The sequence below is a fragment of the Mauremys reevesii genome, linkage group 9 (assembly GCF_016161935.1).
Source record: "Mauremys reevesii isolate NIE-2019 linkage group 9, ASM1616193v1, whole genome shotgun sequence".
NCBI classification, from domain to species: Eukaryota; Metazoa; Chordata; order Testudines; family Geoemydidae; genus Mauremys; species Mauremys reevesii.
The window spans coordinates 80,985,832-81,003,211 of NC_052631.1; the positions used below are offsets into that span (position 1 = coordinate 80,985,832).

The 17,380-nt window shown below is 42.3% G+C and overlaps 1 long non-coding RNA gene across 1 annotated transcript in view; it reads left to right on the top strand.

The window, feature by feature from the left end:
- The first annotated feature begins 2,520 nt into the window (after positions 1-2,520).
- LOC120372587 overlaps positions 2,521-17,380 on the top strand; it is a 34,170-nt gene continuing 19,310 nt past the window's right edge. Inside the window, exons 1-2 of the long non-coding RNA XR_005585056.1 lie at positions 2,521-2,689; positions 4,485-4,687. This is a non-coding gene — a long non-coding RNA (uncharacterized LOC120372587). The remainder of the gene's footprint in view (positions 2,690-4,484; positions 4,688-17,380) is intronic.

The following is a 17,380-nucleotide window of genomic DNA, read 5'->3' on the forward strand; positions in this document are numbered from 1 at the left end:
GTGGATAAATCTTGGGTAACATAATGTCATTGTCTATATGTCTCTTTGAAGTTTGTAATAGACTGCCTAATGGATAAATTGCCCTATGTTAATTTGTATAACTAATTACTGGTAATGTTTAGAAAGCAAAAGGTTACATCAAAAGCCTATTGTTTAACCAGGACTGTGTGGCCAAGTGGATGCTAGAACACTGTATAAAAGGATCCTTGGGTCCTGTTTCTGACATCTCCGATCTGCTTAGGCTTCATCAGGGGAAGTTTGAGTCACAAGACTGAGGTTCCAGTTATGCTGGTATGCCCTGAATATGAGATAGTCCAATGAACTGTTTCTGAAAGAACTCTTTGCAACTACAAAGCTCACCATCTCTGCTATGAATCTGAACCTCAATGAATTGAACTCGTCTGTATATATATTGACCTTTTAACCATACTCGCTCTCTCTCTTTTGTTTTTTAATACATTTTAGTTTAGTTAATAAGAATTGGCTGTAGCGTGTATTTGGGTAAGATCTGAAACATTAATTAACCTGGGAGGTAATGTGTCTGATCCTTTGGGATTAGTAGATGAAATAAGATTTACGGAAATTTTCATCATATTTGACGTGGGTACCTGGATGGAGGGCTGAGGCTGGATCACTTTAAGGGAACTGTGTTGTTTGGACTTCTGAGTAACCAGTAAGGTAATAAAGAAGCTGTTTTAGGCTGGCTTGGTAAATCTAAGTATCGGAGTATCCACCAGCTTTATGGGGATTGTCTGCCCCATTCTTTGCAGTTCACCCTAATTGAGTGACCACAGCTGGTCCCCACTAAGACCTCACAAGTCTTATGGGGAGAAAGTAGTCGTGTGTGGGAATGAATAAAACAAAAATGAAAATCTATAAAAATGGAGCCGAGGTGCTAAAGCAACAGTGCATGGCTGGGGCACAAACTCTGTGTTAACGGGGAGACATCTTTTGAAAAAGCAGTGGATGGAATATTTAGTACTCGATTCCCTTTTCATTCACACCTGTCTGCGTCACACTGATATAATTCCATTGATCTCCTGGTTTACACTGGGGTAAAACCACTCTCTTGGATTGATATTACATAGTGCTGAATCAGAGCACACTAGAAACCTGAACAACCATGTGACTTCTCCTTTCCTCCCTCCATCCCCATTTCCCTCCCTTTGTTTGCTGCCAGCCACTGCTGCTTCATGACTATCTAACTTATAAGGTCTTCTGAGAGGCCTAGCACAATGGGATCCCTGATCTTGAGTCACACCCCAAGCAATAATACTTCAAAGGACACCAATCAAATCAAAACAACCCAAGAAAGGTCTGGAAAAAGAATGTCATTACTTCAGATCAATGATAAGCTTGAATGGATGCACTGCTGGAAGGTGCTCGGATACTACAGTGATAAGCAGGGCAAAAAACTATGAGAAAGGAATTGTTTCCATCCTCAAAGGAAGTTTAGTGCTAGGCAGTTTAAGTGGGTAATTGTCATCTATTCTATCTTTCTACCTACCTACCTAAAGTATTTCTAAAATACCAACATTATCACTGTGGAATCTAAAAGCTGAAGAAAATTACAAAGCAGAAGAATCCAGAACAAAAGTTGTTTTCTCTCCCCTTTCCCCTGTGTTAGAGGGGTGTGTGAAGTTAGATAACAAAGGAATTATTTTCCACTGGAATTACTGTTGTCCCTGTGCCATTATTTATATGTGACACCTGCCAGGAGTACCATCACTTAAATATGATCCATTTGCTCTCAGGTACTCACTATAAAAATGATTTTAGAGATCAGAATCTAATCCATGGAAAAACAGCCATTTCTCCACCATCCACCAAAATCAAGAGTGAAAAGGATGTGGATTACTGAGGTAGGTGGATTACTTTTGACTGAGTCAAAAGACAAATGATTCTAATCTATTTGCACGCACATTTCATTCATTGAAAGGTACAGTAACAAAAAGGCTCTGGACAAACTGAGTGGCAGACTGGGCCTCACACTGTACATAAAATCCCGAGAGTGCTTGGGTGAAGTTGGGGATGGATCATACATCCACAGGGAGGTGGTTTTCCTGCTGACTAGAATAAAATTGTGTCTGTCTTGCTGGGGTGCTTCATTCTGAAGTTGTTAGGTGCTGATGTGATCTGATAACACAGAGACACTATCTGTTATCTAAATTAAATAACCTTTCTCAGTAGCAGAAGTAACATTGTTATGGGGGGAGGAGAAACCTGTGTTTAAAGATGAGGGGGGGCAGATCCTTACTGGTGTAAATCAGCATAACTTGATTGATATCAATGGAGCTATGCCTGTTTTATGCCTGCTGAGGAGCTGGCCCAGAATGTGAACCAGTAAAAGAGACTCATTTTAACTGATATTTTTTTTCTTATGTTTCTAATGGTCTCAATCCTGAGTTCACTGACACCGGTGTAAGACAAGAATAAGTCCACGGAATCAATGGAAATATACCAATGTGAGATCACAATCAGGCCCCATGTTAGCAATGATCCCTCTGGGAGAGGGAGATGGTGGCAGCTTTTCTGTAGGTGTCTTCTTCAAGCAGAACTATTCATTCACTCAATGGTTTCTGATAGCTTGATGGCAGAGAGCTGTCCTCTGGCCACACTGGTTTCCCTGCCTCTTCTCCTCAATTCCCCAGAAACAACTGCAAAGTACCTATTGTTTCTTTGCATAAAGGTATGTAAACTTGAGCTACTCCTAATTACTGCAGCTGTTAAACACTAAATGACTGATCTTTTAAGGGTCTCCAAGAAGGGAAGAATAATTTAGAAAATAACAAGTTGCTGTATATGAGACTCCCATCCCCAGTGGGTATCATCTGATCTTAGAAGCCTTTTTACAGTGGAGTGGAAGGCTCTGAGGATTGGTTCAATACAACATGGAGATCTTTATACCTGAGACATTCATTTCACATGTGATCCGGGGTCAGTAGTGGCCAAAAGTCTGCTCCTTGGTGCCTTGTTTAGAAGCTAAAATCTAGGTCTCTTAAACCGTAAGGTCGTTGGGGCTTAGACCATCTTTTCAGTCTATGTACGTACAACACATGGGGCCCTGATCCCTGATTTGGGCCCTCTAAGCACTTCTGCGGTATAAACAGAAAATAATAGTATTGGTAATAGGGAGATGCTTATGTTACAAACTATATCACAAACATAATTGGCTACCTTAGAGCCTGGCAGCCTCAGAACTCAGCCACAGCCAAGGGCTTCCTGGCCAGTGGGGATTCCAGTCTTATCACAATAAGACTCTCCAGATCAGAGGTGAAGTGAATGTTCCTGAAGTGCCATAGGGAAGTTTGCACTGCCATTGCTCATACTGTGGACCTGCTCTATGGAAAGATACTGGGCTTCAGTCTTTAGTTCCTTCGAGGAATTTTTGTCATACATGTGCATTTACCTATATTTTCTATCAATCATAGTTCATTATTGGGAAAATTTAGCAAGATGGCACTTAGGCATGCATGCACAACACAGACCATTTTGATAAGTGCTTTATAACAAAGATGTGTACATTGCTCAGCATGCTGTGCAGTTCCGAATTACTCTATCAAAGGACCAAGCACATTAGCAGCAAACTGTTGTTCTGCAACAATCATCCAATTATAAAAATTCCAAATGGCTCACTAATGGTCTCTCAATTTACATCAAGTATCATAACCGAACAGTGGTGCTGCCTGTCCCCTATACACAGCGGCACAGAGCAAATATAAGTACGTTTGTTGGTACTGCACACAGGCATGAAAGTCCCCATATAGATTGTTCAATATCACCAAGATTTACTTACCATAATAATTGCAATCTGAGAGAATGGGGGAAAGTTTTATTTCAATTGAAAATGTCAACGTGTTTCATTTTGACATTTCTGATTTTAAATTTTTTTGGCACTTTTCATTACATGAAAATGTTCAATATTTTTGTCCTGTTTCTGGACAAAAACAAATGCCAAAATATTGGAATTTCCCAGGTGATGGATATTCCTCTTTCTGGGCAGCTTAGCTAAGGACTAGTGAAGGATGAATCCCAAAGAGTTCAGAGCAGCACTGCAAAAGTTCTGATACTTCTTGGGGTCAGCAGAGAGGCCAAAGTAAAGAATAGGCCTTTGTTTTAAAATGACAAGATACCATTTGTTTGAAGTTGGACAGAAAGTGCAGATCTGTTCTTATTTCATCTGCTAAGTTCTCATTTTCCATTGCAATGCACAGGGAAGTAGCCATATGATTCCCTTTTATATTAGTGGAGGTCACATGACAGTGTCTGTCACTAGCTTTGAAAATCTACCTTGGAATGTAAAAGGGTATGCTTTAAAATATAAACTCACCTTTTACTGGACAGGTCAAAGTATTTGTTACAAATGTAGCTGTTTCTCGGCTAGCAAATTGTTTGTGATCTCAACTTGCTGTTCTTCAAATGTTTGTGTTATTTGTAGATATTTACTAAAGCTCGTTGAAATGTTCTGACTTTTCCATTTTCAGTGAATTTCTTTTTTGTCAAAAATGAAATTTTGGATGAACCCCTTGTCGTCAGATGTTTTGGCAGCATGTGTGTGTGTTCTTTGTGTGCTGTCCCAGCGCTGCGCAGATGGTTGGCATAGGAGACCTCAATCGAACTGCCCAGACTTGGTTTAGAGCGAAGGCGCCCGGCCTAGTTTATTGTCAACTCTACGAGGATACTAAGGGTACGTCTACACTACGGGACTATTCCGAATTTACATAAACCGGTTTAGTAAAACAGATTGTATAAAATCGAGTGTGTGCGGCCACACTAAGCACATTAAATCGGTGGTGTGCGTCCACGGTCCGAGGCTAGCATCGATTTCTGGAGCGTTGCACTGTGGGTAGCTATTCCGTAGCTATCCCATAGTTCCCGGAGTCTCCCCCGCCCCTTGGAATTCTGGGTTGAGATCCCAGTGCCTGATGGGGCAAAAAACATTGCCGCGGGTGGTTCTGGGTAAATGTCGTCAGTCACTCCTTCCTCCGGGAAAGCAACGGCAGACAATCATTTCGCGCCCTTTTTCCCTGGATTTCCCTGGCAGACGCCATAGCATGGCAACCGTGCAGCCTGTTTTGCCGTTTGTCACTGTCACCGTATGTGTACTAGATGCCGCTGACAGAGGCGATTCAGCAGTGCTACACAGCAGCATTCACTTGTTTTTGCATGATAGCAGAGATGGTTACTAGCCATTCTGTACCGTCTACCTTGCCATTGTAAACTGGCAATGATGACAGTTACCAGTCCTTCTGTGCTGTACCCTCTGCTGCTGTCATAGGTGCCCCGGGCTGAGATTGGCCGGGGGCGCAAAAGCCAAAATTGGGAATAACTCCCTGAGTCAATCCCTCCTTTATGGTATCAAAAAATAGAATCAGTCCTGCCTAGAATATGGGGCAAGTGTACTAGAGATCCAGTGTATCAGAGAACCAGAGAGCACAGCCCCTCCATGTCAGATCCCGCAGAAATGATGATCTGCATGCCATTCACAGGGGGTGCCCCTGCAACAACCCCACCTGTTGATTCCCTCCTCCCCCAGCCTTCCTGGGCTACCGTTGCAGTGTCCCCCCACTTGTGTGATGAAGTAATAAAGAATGCAGGAATAAGAAACACTGACTTGTTAGTGAGATAAAATAAGGGGAAGAAGGCAGCCTCCAGCTGCTATGATAGTCCAGACAGGACATTAAGCAGTGTGGGGGACAGGAGCCCAGCATCCTGCTATGATAGTCCAGGCAGTACAGAATCTTTTCTTTACACATGAAGGGTGGGGGCTGATGGAGCTCAGCCCCCTGTTGCTATGATGAAGACGGTTACCAGACCGTCTACTTATGGGCTGATGATGAGGACTGATACCAGTCCTTCTGTACTATACAATCTGCCACAAGGCTAATGATGAGGATGGGAGCGCAGTCCTACTGCACTGCACCCTCTGCCACAAGGCTGATGATGACAATGGATATCAGCCATATTGCACCATCAGCCACCAAGGAGCAGGGGAGAGGATACAGCAGCTCGCTACTGCAGAATCGCGTCTATTAGCAGCATTCAGTAGACATAGGGTGACATTTAAAAGAGTCAAGAGAGGATTTTTTTCCCTTTTACTTCTGGGGGTGGGGGGTGGGGTAAATTGATGAGCTATGCCCTGAACCACCGCGGACAATGTGTTTGACACTACAGGCATTTGGAGCTCAGCCAAGAATGCAAATGCTTTTCAGGGACTGCAGGAACTGTGGGATAGCTTGAGTCCGTCCCTGCTCCCTCCCTCCATGAGCGTCCATTTGATTATTTGGCTTTCCGTTACGCTTATCACGCAGCAGTGCGCTGAGTCCCTGCTATGGCGTCTGTCTGGAGATTTTTAAAAAAATGCTTTGGAATTTCGTCTTCTGTATCGGAGCTTGGATAGAACAGATTTGCCTGCCCTTACAGCGATCACATCCGTACGGTCCATGCTGGAGTTCTTTTTGGATTTTGATTTCGGACTGCATCGCCACCCATGCTGATCGGAGCTCCACGCTGGGCAAACAGGAAATATTCAAAAGTTCATGGGGCTTTTCCTGTCTACCTGGCCACTGCATCCGAGTTCAGATTGCTGTCCAGAGTGGTTAGTGGTGCACTGTGGGATACCACCCGGAGGCCAATACCGTCGATCAGCGGCCACGCTAACCCTAAGCCGATATGGCAATTCCGATATTAGCGCTACTCCTCTCATTTGGGAGGAGTACAGAAATCGATTTAAAGAGCCCTTTATATCGATATAAAGGGCCTCTTAGTGTGGACGGGTGTGGCATTAAATCGGTTTAATGCTCCTAAAACCGGTTTAAACGCATAGTGTAGACCAGGCCTAAGACATATATGCCTGTGACAATGGACGCAGCTCAGTCAGTGGCAGGGCTTTCCACTCCCCATAGGCTGGACGAAGGGTTACGGCGAGGTATTCCAACATTTATAGACTGAGACAAACAATCTACGATAAACAGCTTACGTATCACCTTGCGCGTTTCATGACATGCTTATTACCTCCCCTGATACTTTCCTCCTGATGGTTCAGACAAAACATTCCTATTCACCCATCTTTGTACTTTCACTCCTGATGTTTCAGACAGAATATCACTATTCATCACTTTTGTCAAACCATTTTATTGTGTGCTAAGCTGGGATGTTCTTATGCTGGCCTGCTGGAATGTGTTTACATATTCAGTGTGTTTTAACAATGCTAGCAATACTGGTGCTGAGTTTCATAGATTCATAGACTCTAGGACTGGAAGAGACCTCGAGAGGTCATCGAGTACAGTCCCCTGCCCTCATGGCAGGACCAAATACTGTCTAGACCATCCCGGATAGACATTTATCTAGTTCATGCACCGGACACTGGCTGGCAGGCAAGCATCTGCTTTTGACATGCCATGAGCAACAGTCAGGTCCTAACTTTCACTGACTTTGGTTCAGGCCTCAGACCTTGCACCAGGCCCGTGCTTCAGGCTCTTTTTTTCTACTCCATTCCCCAACGTTTTGTCTTTTCATGGGGAGGATGTTTACCTATCATCCCAGAAAATGCACAATGCATGGACTGAAGATGACCCAGTGGGCTAAACACTGTTATCTGGTCACCTTAGTTTACCATCCATACATTCATGCCTCATAGGCTGTACGTTCCCTCGCATGACTGACGGACAGATTTTATTTTCCAAAGCTTTGGGGGCACTCCCAAATAATTAACATATCTGGATAATATGGCTATGGTATTTGTATTTGTAGTGTATATGGGTATATAGGGAATATGTGTATAGTTTGTATGTGTACATATGACACCACCTCATATCCAAGCATAACAATCTGGTGTTGTAGTCTGGCCCTTCTACTTTGGTACTGCAGATAGCAACACGCTCCTGTTAGGGCAGTTACAGTTACCACCTATATCATCATTTGTAGTAGGCTGAGTCTTTTGAAATACTGGGATAGGTATTATTACAGTGCTATGTATATAAGAAGTAAAATAGAAATCTGGAGTAGTGACATTACAAATGAAGCCTTTATATATCATTTCTTGTAATTAGTTACAGTACTGTCCATTCATGTTATAGGTCACCCTTACTGCCGGCTGTCACACGCTGGGATAAGTTTAGCTGGGCAGGAGACAGGAACGGCTAACTTCTCTGTTCCAGTGGTTGCAGTGCTTTGTGATACGCCAGTAGCTGACATAGATCCAGATGTTTCCTATAGCTGCTGTCTGTCAGATAACCTACGGAATGGACAGTAACCAATTTATCAAATATTGCTGTGTCAGGATTTAGTATAGTCACCCAGACACTGAACAAGATTGTTTTGAATAACATGTCCCTTAGTTAATATGCAGTGTCGCTGACTCCAAATTGTGACTAGTACTAACTGGGAATTTGTTTACCCAATTTGCAGTTACAGTGTAACTTAATTTCTTTACCAGTTAGGACCTTACCAATTTGTTTTTTCCTTGCCTTCATGTTGTTTGCTGCCATTCATTTATGTTCAGTGTGTTGTAGCAAGGCTAGCAATACTGGTGCCGAGTTCATGTACCAGACACTGGCTTGCAGGCAAGCATCTGCTTTTGACAGGGCCTGACTGTTGCTCATAGCATAACTTTTGCTGACTTTGGTACAGGCCTCAGACCTTGCACCAGGCCATGCGTCAGGCTCTTTCTTCCTACTATACCCCTCATCTCTTACAAATTTCAAAATCAGACTAATTGGATTTTTATTTTTACCAATTCAGCTGTTTAGAGAGAACCAGTCTGTCCTGCTTTGTGTAGCTGCAAGAGGCAGAGTGTGTGTGTGTGTGTGGTGGGCGGGGGAGAGGCTACTTCATGTCCCTTCCACCAGCTGCTCAGGTCATGGAGAGGAGAGCCCATGCTGCCACTGCCTGTGCTACCCCAGCTACCCTACACTGTTCAACCCATTAGTTCGATTACAACTAGTGTATGTTTATGTGAGCTGGACTATATTCACGCTGAGAGAAGTTGTATGTGTTCTATGCTGACTGAGTCATTGGACATCTTCCTTTCATGAAGAAGAATGCCTCTTGCATACTTTAACACTGAGGGTGTTTTGCTGCTTTTCAAAGACAAGTCAGATACCTCAGCCATTGATTTTGCTGTACACAGGGTGTTATTTAACGGCATCTGCGTTCAAGGCTGCCTACTCCTGCGCTTTAATTTAAATTGACTTGAAGTGAATAATTTCTAAAGATGTGATTCATCTTCATTACGTGATAGTATGTAAGCGCAAGCCAAATCACTATGATTAAGCAGTCCCTCATCTCTAAGTTGTGTAACCACAGTCCTGGCATGTATACATTTTTAAAGTAGTGGTAACATCTTTTAACTGTTTACTAACTTCAGGAATTAAAGGGACGGTGTCAGGATGATTTTAGTGATTTGTTTAATGTTAATCTGTTTATGTTTTGAAACCTGAGCTTGAAATATGAATCTGTTTCTTAACTGAATTTTGTACCTCTTCTCTTCTTTCTTACGGTGGTATAAATCAGGAATAATTCTACTGAAGTCAGTGGATTAACACTGGTGTAAAAGAGATCAGTATCAGACTCACAGCATTGCTTCGTTGTGTATCCACACTGTTTTTTTATTCTAGGGTTGATCTTGAGGGCTGAGCTGTGTGCTTTTTTTTTCCTTTCTGCTATTGTGTTTCTCATGAGTGATGGGCTCCTCTAACTTTTCCCCTCCTCATTCTCCCTGCCCCCTAAGAAGCCACACAATAGGGAGGGAGAAGTGATATCTTTTTTCCCCACTCACATGTTTCTGTGGGATCAGTCAGCAGGCCTGTCTATATGGTGAATTGGATATGGATGAAGGGCCAGTGGCTGAGTATTTTCTTAGAATGAACTAACATAGGGTAAGACCATTAACCTTCACTCTACTAGCAGAGCACCAATCAGTGCCATGGTCTAATGTTAATAATGAAGAATGATAATAATCTAGCTCTTACACAGTGTTTTGCATCTATAACTCTCAAGATACTTCACAAAGGAAGTATCATTATCCTCCATTCTGTAGGTAGGGGAAACTGAAGTACAGAGAGGTAAAATAACTTGTTCCGGGTCGCCCAGGGGTGGAGTGGCAGGGGAAGAAATAACATCCAGGTCTCCTGAGTCACCATCTAGAGCCCTGTCCATGAACCACTCTGCCTTTCTAATAAAGGACAGTCCTGCAAAGTGGACCCTAATCAGCCATGGGTTCCAAATCAGGCTCTGCATTCTGGTATGCTATTTTTCAGCTGACCACATGTGCTGTGTCATTTTTTCTCCCTCTGTAACTAAAGGGGGAAAAGCCAACAAGAAGGATCTTTTTGGTTACAATACACTCTGATTGTCTCTGCTAAACTGAGCCCTGGAACAGGGTCAGCAGGGACGTCAGAACTGAGAAGCGTTTAGACAGTTGTGAGGAGCTAGTAGTGGCATTGCAAGGGTTGCCGTAGGCCACACGTGGCAGAGTTGTGTGCAGACCATAGACTGGAATAGCAGTAGTGCTGCAAATGAGGACTGACAGTTGTGTATAGAGGAGCTGATAGCATTGAACTGTACCTCTTCCTGGCTAAAGCCAGTGATAATAGTCACTTCACTTTCATGAGCATTAAAGCTGCTTTCACAATGTAAAAGCTGTGCAGCATAACTAACATCAGAACAAAAGTGCTGATATTTCAGTCCATTGTTCAACAATATTTCAGGACATAATGCACCAGTAATTTTTTACCGGACAGTGCAAGTCCGTTCAGCCGATGAGCACTGTAAATTAAAGAGAGATGCTAAAAATCCAAATCACTTTGTAAGAGCATTACAGTTAGCATTTTCCTTATCAGAAAGTCCTCAGCACATTTAAAAGACTTATTTTTCTCACACACAGCTCTTTTTCTCTTCAGTTCTCTGTTTTTTTCCTCCTTTGTGCTCTGTCTATGGTGCTGAAAGCTGATCAACGGGAGTTGGCTTGTAGCAGTCTCTTTTCAAATAATTTCTTTGAGGAGAAAGTACTTATTTTGGAGAGGTCCACATTAGCCCAAGCAGGATGTTTGAGACATTTATCTGTCTGATGCAGAACATGTTGTGCAAAACAACAAAGCATCCTAGAGCGCTATTGCCTTCGATCCAAAATTTCCATTAGGGAATGCATCATAGAAAAGGAGTGGCAGCTGCAGCAGTCAGAAAGGCCAAACTTCTGGATGTAAGCACAAGATACAATAGCAGGTCAAAGCAGGATCTCCTGGCAAGACAGTGAGAGATCTGATTTAAAAGTGATAACATCCTAGCTATGTCAGTTGACAGGACAGATGGGATGGGTGGAGAGGCAATATTTTCCCACTGTTTGAGTAGAGCCACTATAAAGGAAATCCACAGGCTAGAAGTGTTGAGTCTAATGGAAAAATGTCCCTCAAGCTTCCCATCTTATCAGCCAGCTCCATGAAATATTTCTGATCCCCAGAGATCAGTGATGATCAAACAAGAACTTTGCTGTATTGTTGTTTGGTTTAAATTCTTCTTTGTTGTGTTTATTTTTCACTGTTTTTATTTGACATTTTTCATATCTAAATTGGTAAATAACTGAAGCAATAAAAGCATATATCAAATTACACCTGGTCCTTGCTCCCTTTCCAAAAGAACATAAAACAAAAGTTTGGAATGTCCTTTAAATTCAAGATCTGAGAAATGTTCATTTGCCTCTGTTGTATCTTATACACTGAGGTAACCATCCTGCACCCCACTCCATTTGTAGATAGCAGTGCTACCTGGGTGACTCAGAACACAAAGGCTGAATTGAAGCAGAAATCCTACAGGGCCCTTGATAAAATTCACATTGAGATGGAACAAATCCCCCAGATTTACTCAGCTCCCTAATGCCATGGGGATTAATTATGGAAATGTCTCTAAAATGCCTAAAGATGCTATTATTTCAGAATCACAATTTTTTTTCTATCTATCTATCTATCTATCTATCTAGATTTTGCTATAATATGTAGATCAGGTTGATCTCATTTTAAAAAACACAGCCTAACCCAGATTGTGTTTTAAAAGGGTCCCACACAGAAAGGAGAAAAAGTGAGAAAAGGCTTCATGGTTATTTGCCAAGTGACTTTAATTGGGACATGATCATTTCCAGATGAGCAGTGGGGCTGCTGGCTCTCAGTTGGCGAGTGTGTGGATTCCTGCTGCACTACTAATTACCTATGGGAAGGTTGAGATAAGGCCCTTAAAGTGCTAGGGACCAAACTCATCTCACCTATACTAATACAAATCCAGAGTAACTCCATTGACATAACTGCAGTTACTCCAGTTTTACATGGGTACAGAATGTGCCGCAAAGTGCATGGATTACAAGAAGTGTTGAGGACACACAGCATGGTACAGTATCACAGGATTAGTGCTGGAAAATAATGATGTGTTTCTGTGCATTGCATCCAGCCAAGCCCTTTGGGGCATAATTTGTTCTTGGTTGTACCAGTATGAAACTGGAGTAACTGCAGTGACTTCAGTGGGATTACTCTGGATTTATGTTGGTATAAGTGAGAGGAGAGTTTGGCACCATAAGGGTCTTATCCCAGTTTTCGCACAGGTAATTAGCAGTGCAGTAGGAATCCAACACTCTTAGCCAGCTGGGAGTAAGCAGTCCCTGTGGTCATCTGTAAATGCTCACATTGCCACTAAAGTCACTCCACAAATCACCACAGGCCTTGACTCACTCGTCCCACTTTCTATGTGGGACCCTCTTAGACACAAGCTAATTTTCATTTTTTTTTTATTTTATTGTTTGAGAGCAACTTGGCCTATATTTTAAAGCAAAATCACCCCCCCACCCCAAAAATAAAAAAAAATAAAAAAAGTTTGCCCTTCTGAAAGAGTAGCATGTGTTGGCATTTAAATCAGACACTTTCCCCTAAGTAATCCCTTTGGTATTTATTATCATACCAATAAACATGGGAGATTTGTTCAGTCCAAATATGAATTTCATAAAGAACTCTGTAAAGCTTCTGCTCCAGTTCAGCCTTCACATTCTGAACCCTTAAATGAATTACAAAAGCCTGGAAATGGAAGCCCTTTATTTGTAAGTAGCAATGTGATATAACTCTGACAAAGCGCTTCAGTTCAGCCCTAGGCAGGACCATGCTACTGTAGTCACCATGACTGACTACATCTCTGATCTCTGCTGAGGCTGTCAACAAAGGGTCCAAGGAATGTCACATTTGAAGCTGGATTTTGTTTTGTTTGTTTTTATGCTTTGTGATGTGGACACTGAGCTAAGACCTGCCAACTCATTTTAGACAGGACACTGGACAGCTGGTACTGTGGGTGTCTTTCGTGACTCACCAGGGCCAGATTTGACCTAACAAGCTAGAAGTGGAGGTCTGTGTTCCAAACCCTTGCACCATCTGGCCTTACTCTCCAGAAATGTATACTATTTGCATTGTAATTCAAGAAGAACCACCTGGCAACAATGTCAGAAAAATCTATTGGGCAGGTGCTCTCTGAAAGAATAATGGAGTTGAACACAGAAAAGTGGAAGACTCAACAATATTTAACTCAAGTTCCTGCAGTAACATCCCATTATCTCAACACCGATGTTGAGACAGGGAATCCTGACCTCTATATCCAGCTGTGTGCAGGATCTACTGAGATTCAGATATGTGTCATAGCACAAGTCCAATCTGTTTTCAGAATCCCAGATATTTATAGTGCAATATTCTCTGTGGAATTCAGCGCATTTAGTTTGCAAAGGAGGTTGTCCAGTTTTATACTGGGTTCATGTGGACTCTCAGTCCCTGAATTTTGATGCACAATCTGGGCTGAAACAAACCCAAAATCTCAAAACGAAATAAATTTTAATCATTATTTTTATCCTTTATTATTTCGTTCAATTGCTTTAAAGACAAAAAGTAAAGTTCTATCGGCCTGGTTCTCCTTTCACATTGGAACTCCACAAATTTCAGTGTGAAGCTGGAGTTCAGTGAGTGAAGATTTGCTCACAAGGTTGAAGGGGGGTGGTTATAAAATGGAGAGGCTATGTAGGGAAAGTGACTAGGTCCATGAAGTCCCTTGGCCAGATACCTTGAAGGAGTCAGTAAGTGATAAGGGCTGAATTCCCTGACATTCATCTACTTTTCATATAACTAGTCACTTAAACTTTTGAAATCAAATCATACCTCAGCTGTATGTGCCCCTGAGCAAGTCTCTTCTTGCAGTCTTCATGTACCTCCCACTCCCGCTGGAAAATCCTCCGGGCAAGGACTCATTAGCCTTTGAGCTTAGGAGTTGTTAAAGAACATTGCTATCACATGGCTTGGATGTAGTCAAGGCAAAGCCAGTTGTCTGCCTGGCAGAGTTGATGCTGGAGCTGCATATTCATACCAAAAAGAGCCAGCAAGTACAGTGGATATGCAACTCACAATGAAAACAAATTCATAAGGTACTGTTAAAGTATGTGGATAATTTATTTGGTTTCTCTTATTACTAACTACTTTTTTTAATTTTGCTAGGAAAAATAATTCATTATTAGAAAAGAAATTATAATAACATTCAGAAAAGGCACAAGTTGTTGCCACCAATGACCTGTGAATAATGGCTTAGTTATTACATATCTCACACACACTCAGACGATCTGCTGCCGTATATTGGGTAGTTCATCTTCTGAAAACAAGAAGCAAAATTCAGCCCTGGTGTAAGACCACTGTCTCCAGTAACTTGAATGGAGTCACATCAGCGCTGAATTTGGCCCCATGTCTCGTACTTTCAGAAGAGTGAGCAGCACCATCATTTTCATAAGCACATGCTAAAATTGTTAGAATTATACTTACACCAACACCTGCCTATTTCCATTCTGGGAGCCTCTGATCTCCGAATGTTTATTCAGACGTGAGCTGTGAAGCACCTTCTAATGATTCAGATCAATGCACTTAGGATTCCAGATGAAGTGTCTTGCACAAGATGTCCAAGAGATGCACTTGTCTTTCCACTGCCATGAAATACATTAAATGGCAGCATTAATTTTAAAATAAAAGAATGAAATGAATAGGAAACAGCACCATACAATTGCTTTGTTTCCCTGTCATTGGAACTGGTGATGGGTGAAGCTTGAAAAGTTTGGGAGTTATTTCTTGTCACAGGGTGGCTGGTCTCTTGTCACTGAAATAGGTCCAGCTGCCCTGTGCCAGAGCAAGTGGTCCCATCTGAGCCAATTAAGGGGGAGGGGAGCTGCAACTGAGCTATAAAGGGTCAGTGGGGACAGAGAAGGACCACTACAATGATCCCTGAGGAAGGGCCCGTACTTGAGGGAGAAGGAACTATACCCAACTTAAGCCTGGGTATCAGATTTCTTTTGCTGTGATTGAAAGAGAGACTGGGTGGAGTTTGTTTAAGTCCCAAAGAAGGGGTCACTGGAGGTAGGACAGAGCATTGGTAATTCTGGTCCCAGGGGGCCCCTCAGGCAGAAGCTACTGTATTACATGCCTGTGATGGTGCACCCCATAAGACTTTATGGAAATATGCTTATGAATGTATATATATGACCTAACTGAAATATATTTTATGCTACATATGCCATGTAACAGATCTCTGTAAAGGTTATGATCTACTGAATCTATTCAGCCTATTTGTATGCATGTGTCATTGTTGTATTTGAAGTTACGAATATTGGCTGTGTACTGGCTGTGTACTGGAGAAAGTGGGAGATCCCTCCATTTTGTCTTCAGCTGGCTCAAGATATAGTCTCTCCACCTCCAAGGATACCTGAAAGAAACTGGAACAAAGGACAGTAACTACAGGGGGTGTAAGTGATTGCTGGACCCAGACTAGAAGGAGACTAGTCTGTAAAAGGAAGCTTACCGGAACACCTCTGAGGGTGAGGTTTTGTCTGTATTCAGTTTTATTACTGTATTAGACATAGACTTGTGTGTTCTATTTTATTTTGCTTGGTAATTCACCTTGTTCTGTCTGTTACTACTTGGAACCACTTAAATCCTAGTTTCTGAATTTAATAAAATCACTTTTTACTTATTAATTAACCCAGAGTATGTACTAATACCTGGGGTGGGAGGCAAACAGCTGTGCATCTCTCTCTATCAGTGTTCTAGAGGACAACCAATTTATGAGTTTACCTGTCTAAGCTTTATACAGGGTAAAATTGATTTTATTTGGGGTCTGGACCCCATTGGGAGTTGGGCATCTGAGTGTTAAAGACAGGAACACTTCTGTTAGCTGCTTTCAGTTTCAGCCTACAGCTGGTAGGGGAGGTGGTTCAGACCTGGGTCTGGGTTTGCAACAGGCTAGTGGGTCTGGCTTAAACCAGGCAGGGCACTGAAGTCCCAAGCTGGGAGGGCAGGGAAAGCCGGGGCAGAAGTAGTCTTGGCACATCAGTTGGCAGCCCCAAGGGGGTTTCTGTCATCCAACCCCTCACAATGCCCAAAGTTGAATTTCAGGCTGGGAATTCCCTGTTCTTTGGTGAGACTGTTGTGCTCCCTAGCTCTGACTGGAATGGAAGTGCTATGAGAATAGTCCACTTTGCAGACAGAAAGGCTGGTCCAGGGGTTAGGGTGCCAGCCTGGGACTGGGTGGAGCTGGGTACAGTCTTCTGTTCAGCCACAGACTACTGTGTGACCTTGGAAGAGTTATTTAGTCTCCCTGTACCTAAGTTCTCCACTTGTAAAATGGTGATAACAGCACTTCCTCACCTCCTGCAGGTGCTGTGTGGATAAATGCATTTAAAACTGTGAGATGCTCAGATACAATAATAGAGGTCATATAATTACCTAAGCTAGTCAGTACTTCTGGGCCTGCTTGACACACAGAGCTATTACAACTATTTCCTGATTAAATTAACTATATAATGAATGATTATATTTTGATACAGTGTAATCCTCTCCTGGCTGTGGTGAGGATAGGAATAGATGGCTCTAGTGGTCCTTTCAGTCTCTGGTTTCTATGGTTTACTCATCTGTGCATAGCCAGATGGTTTGAGTAATAAATCACAAGAAGTGCCTGAATTGGTCAGATGCCTATATCACACTTTTCAGATGCCTAAATTCTACCCTCCCATTTGCATGTGCATCTGTTGCACATACAGATCATGCATTTGTCACCAATTAATATTTGTGCCTCCAGATACCTGATTTGCATGCACACATGAATGAATTGTGGCCATATTTTATAGGCCCTACTAAAGTGCCCAAATTTGAGTTTATACATATAGTATCTGTTCGAACTCAGAGCATTTAATTTGACTGTTATGTTTTATTTTCATGTGCTGTGGGTTCTATAGCAACACTTCATGAATAAATTCTAAAGGGGCACGGGCTCATGTTTATCAGCGGATGAACTCCGACTTAGAAATAGGAGGTAGGCAACCCCAATAACTGGG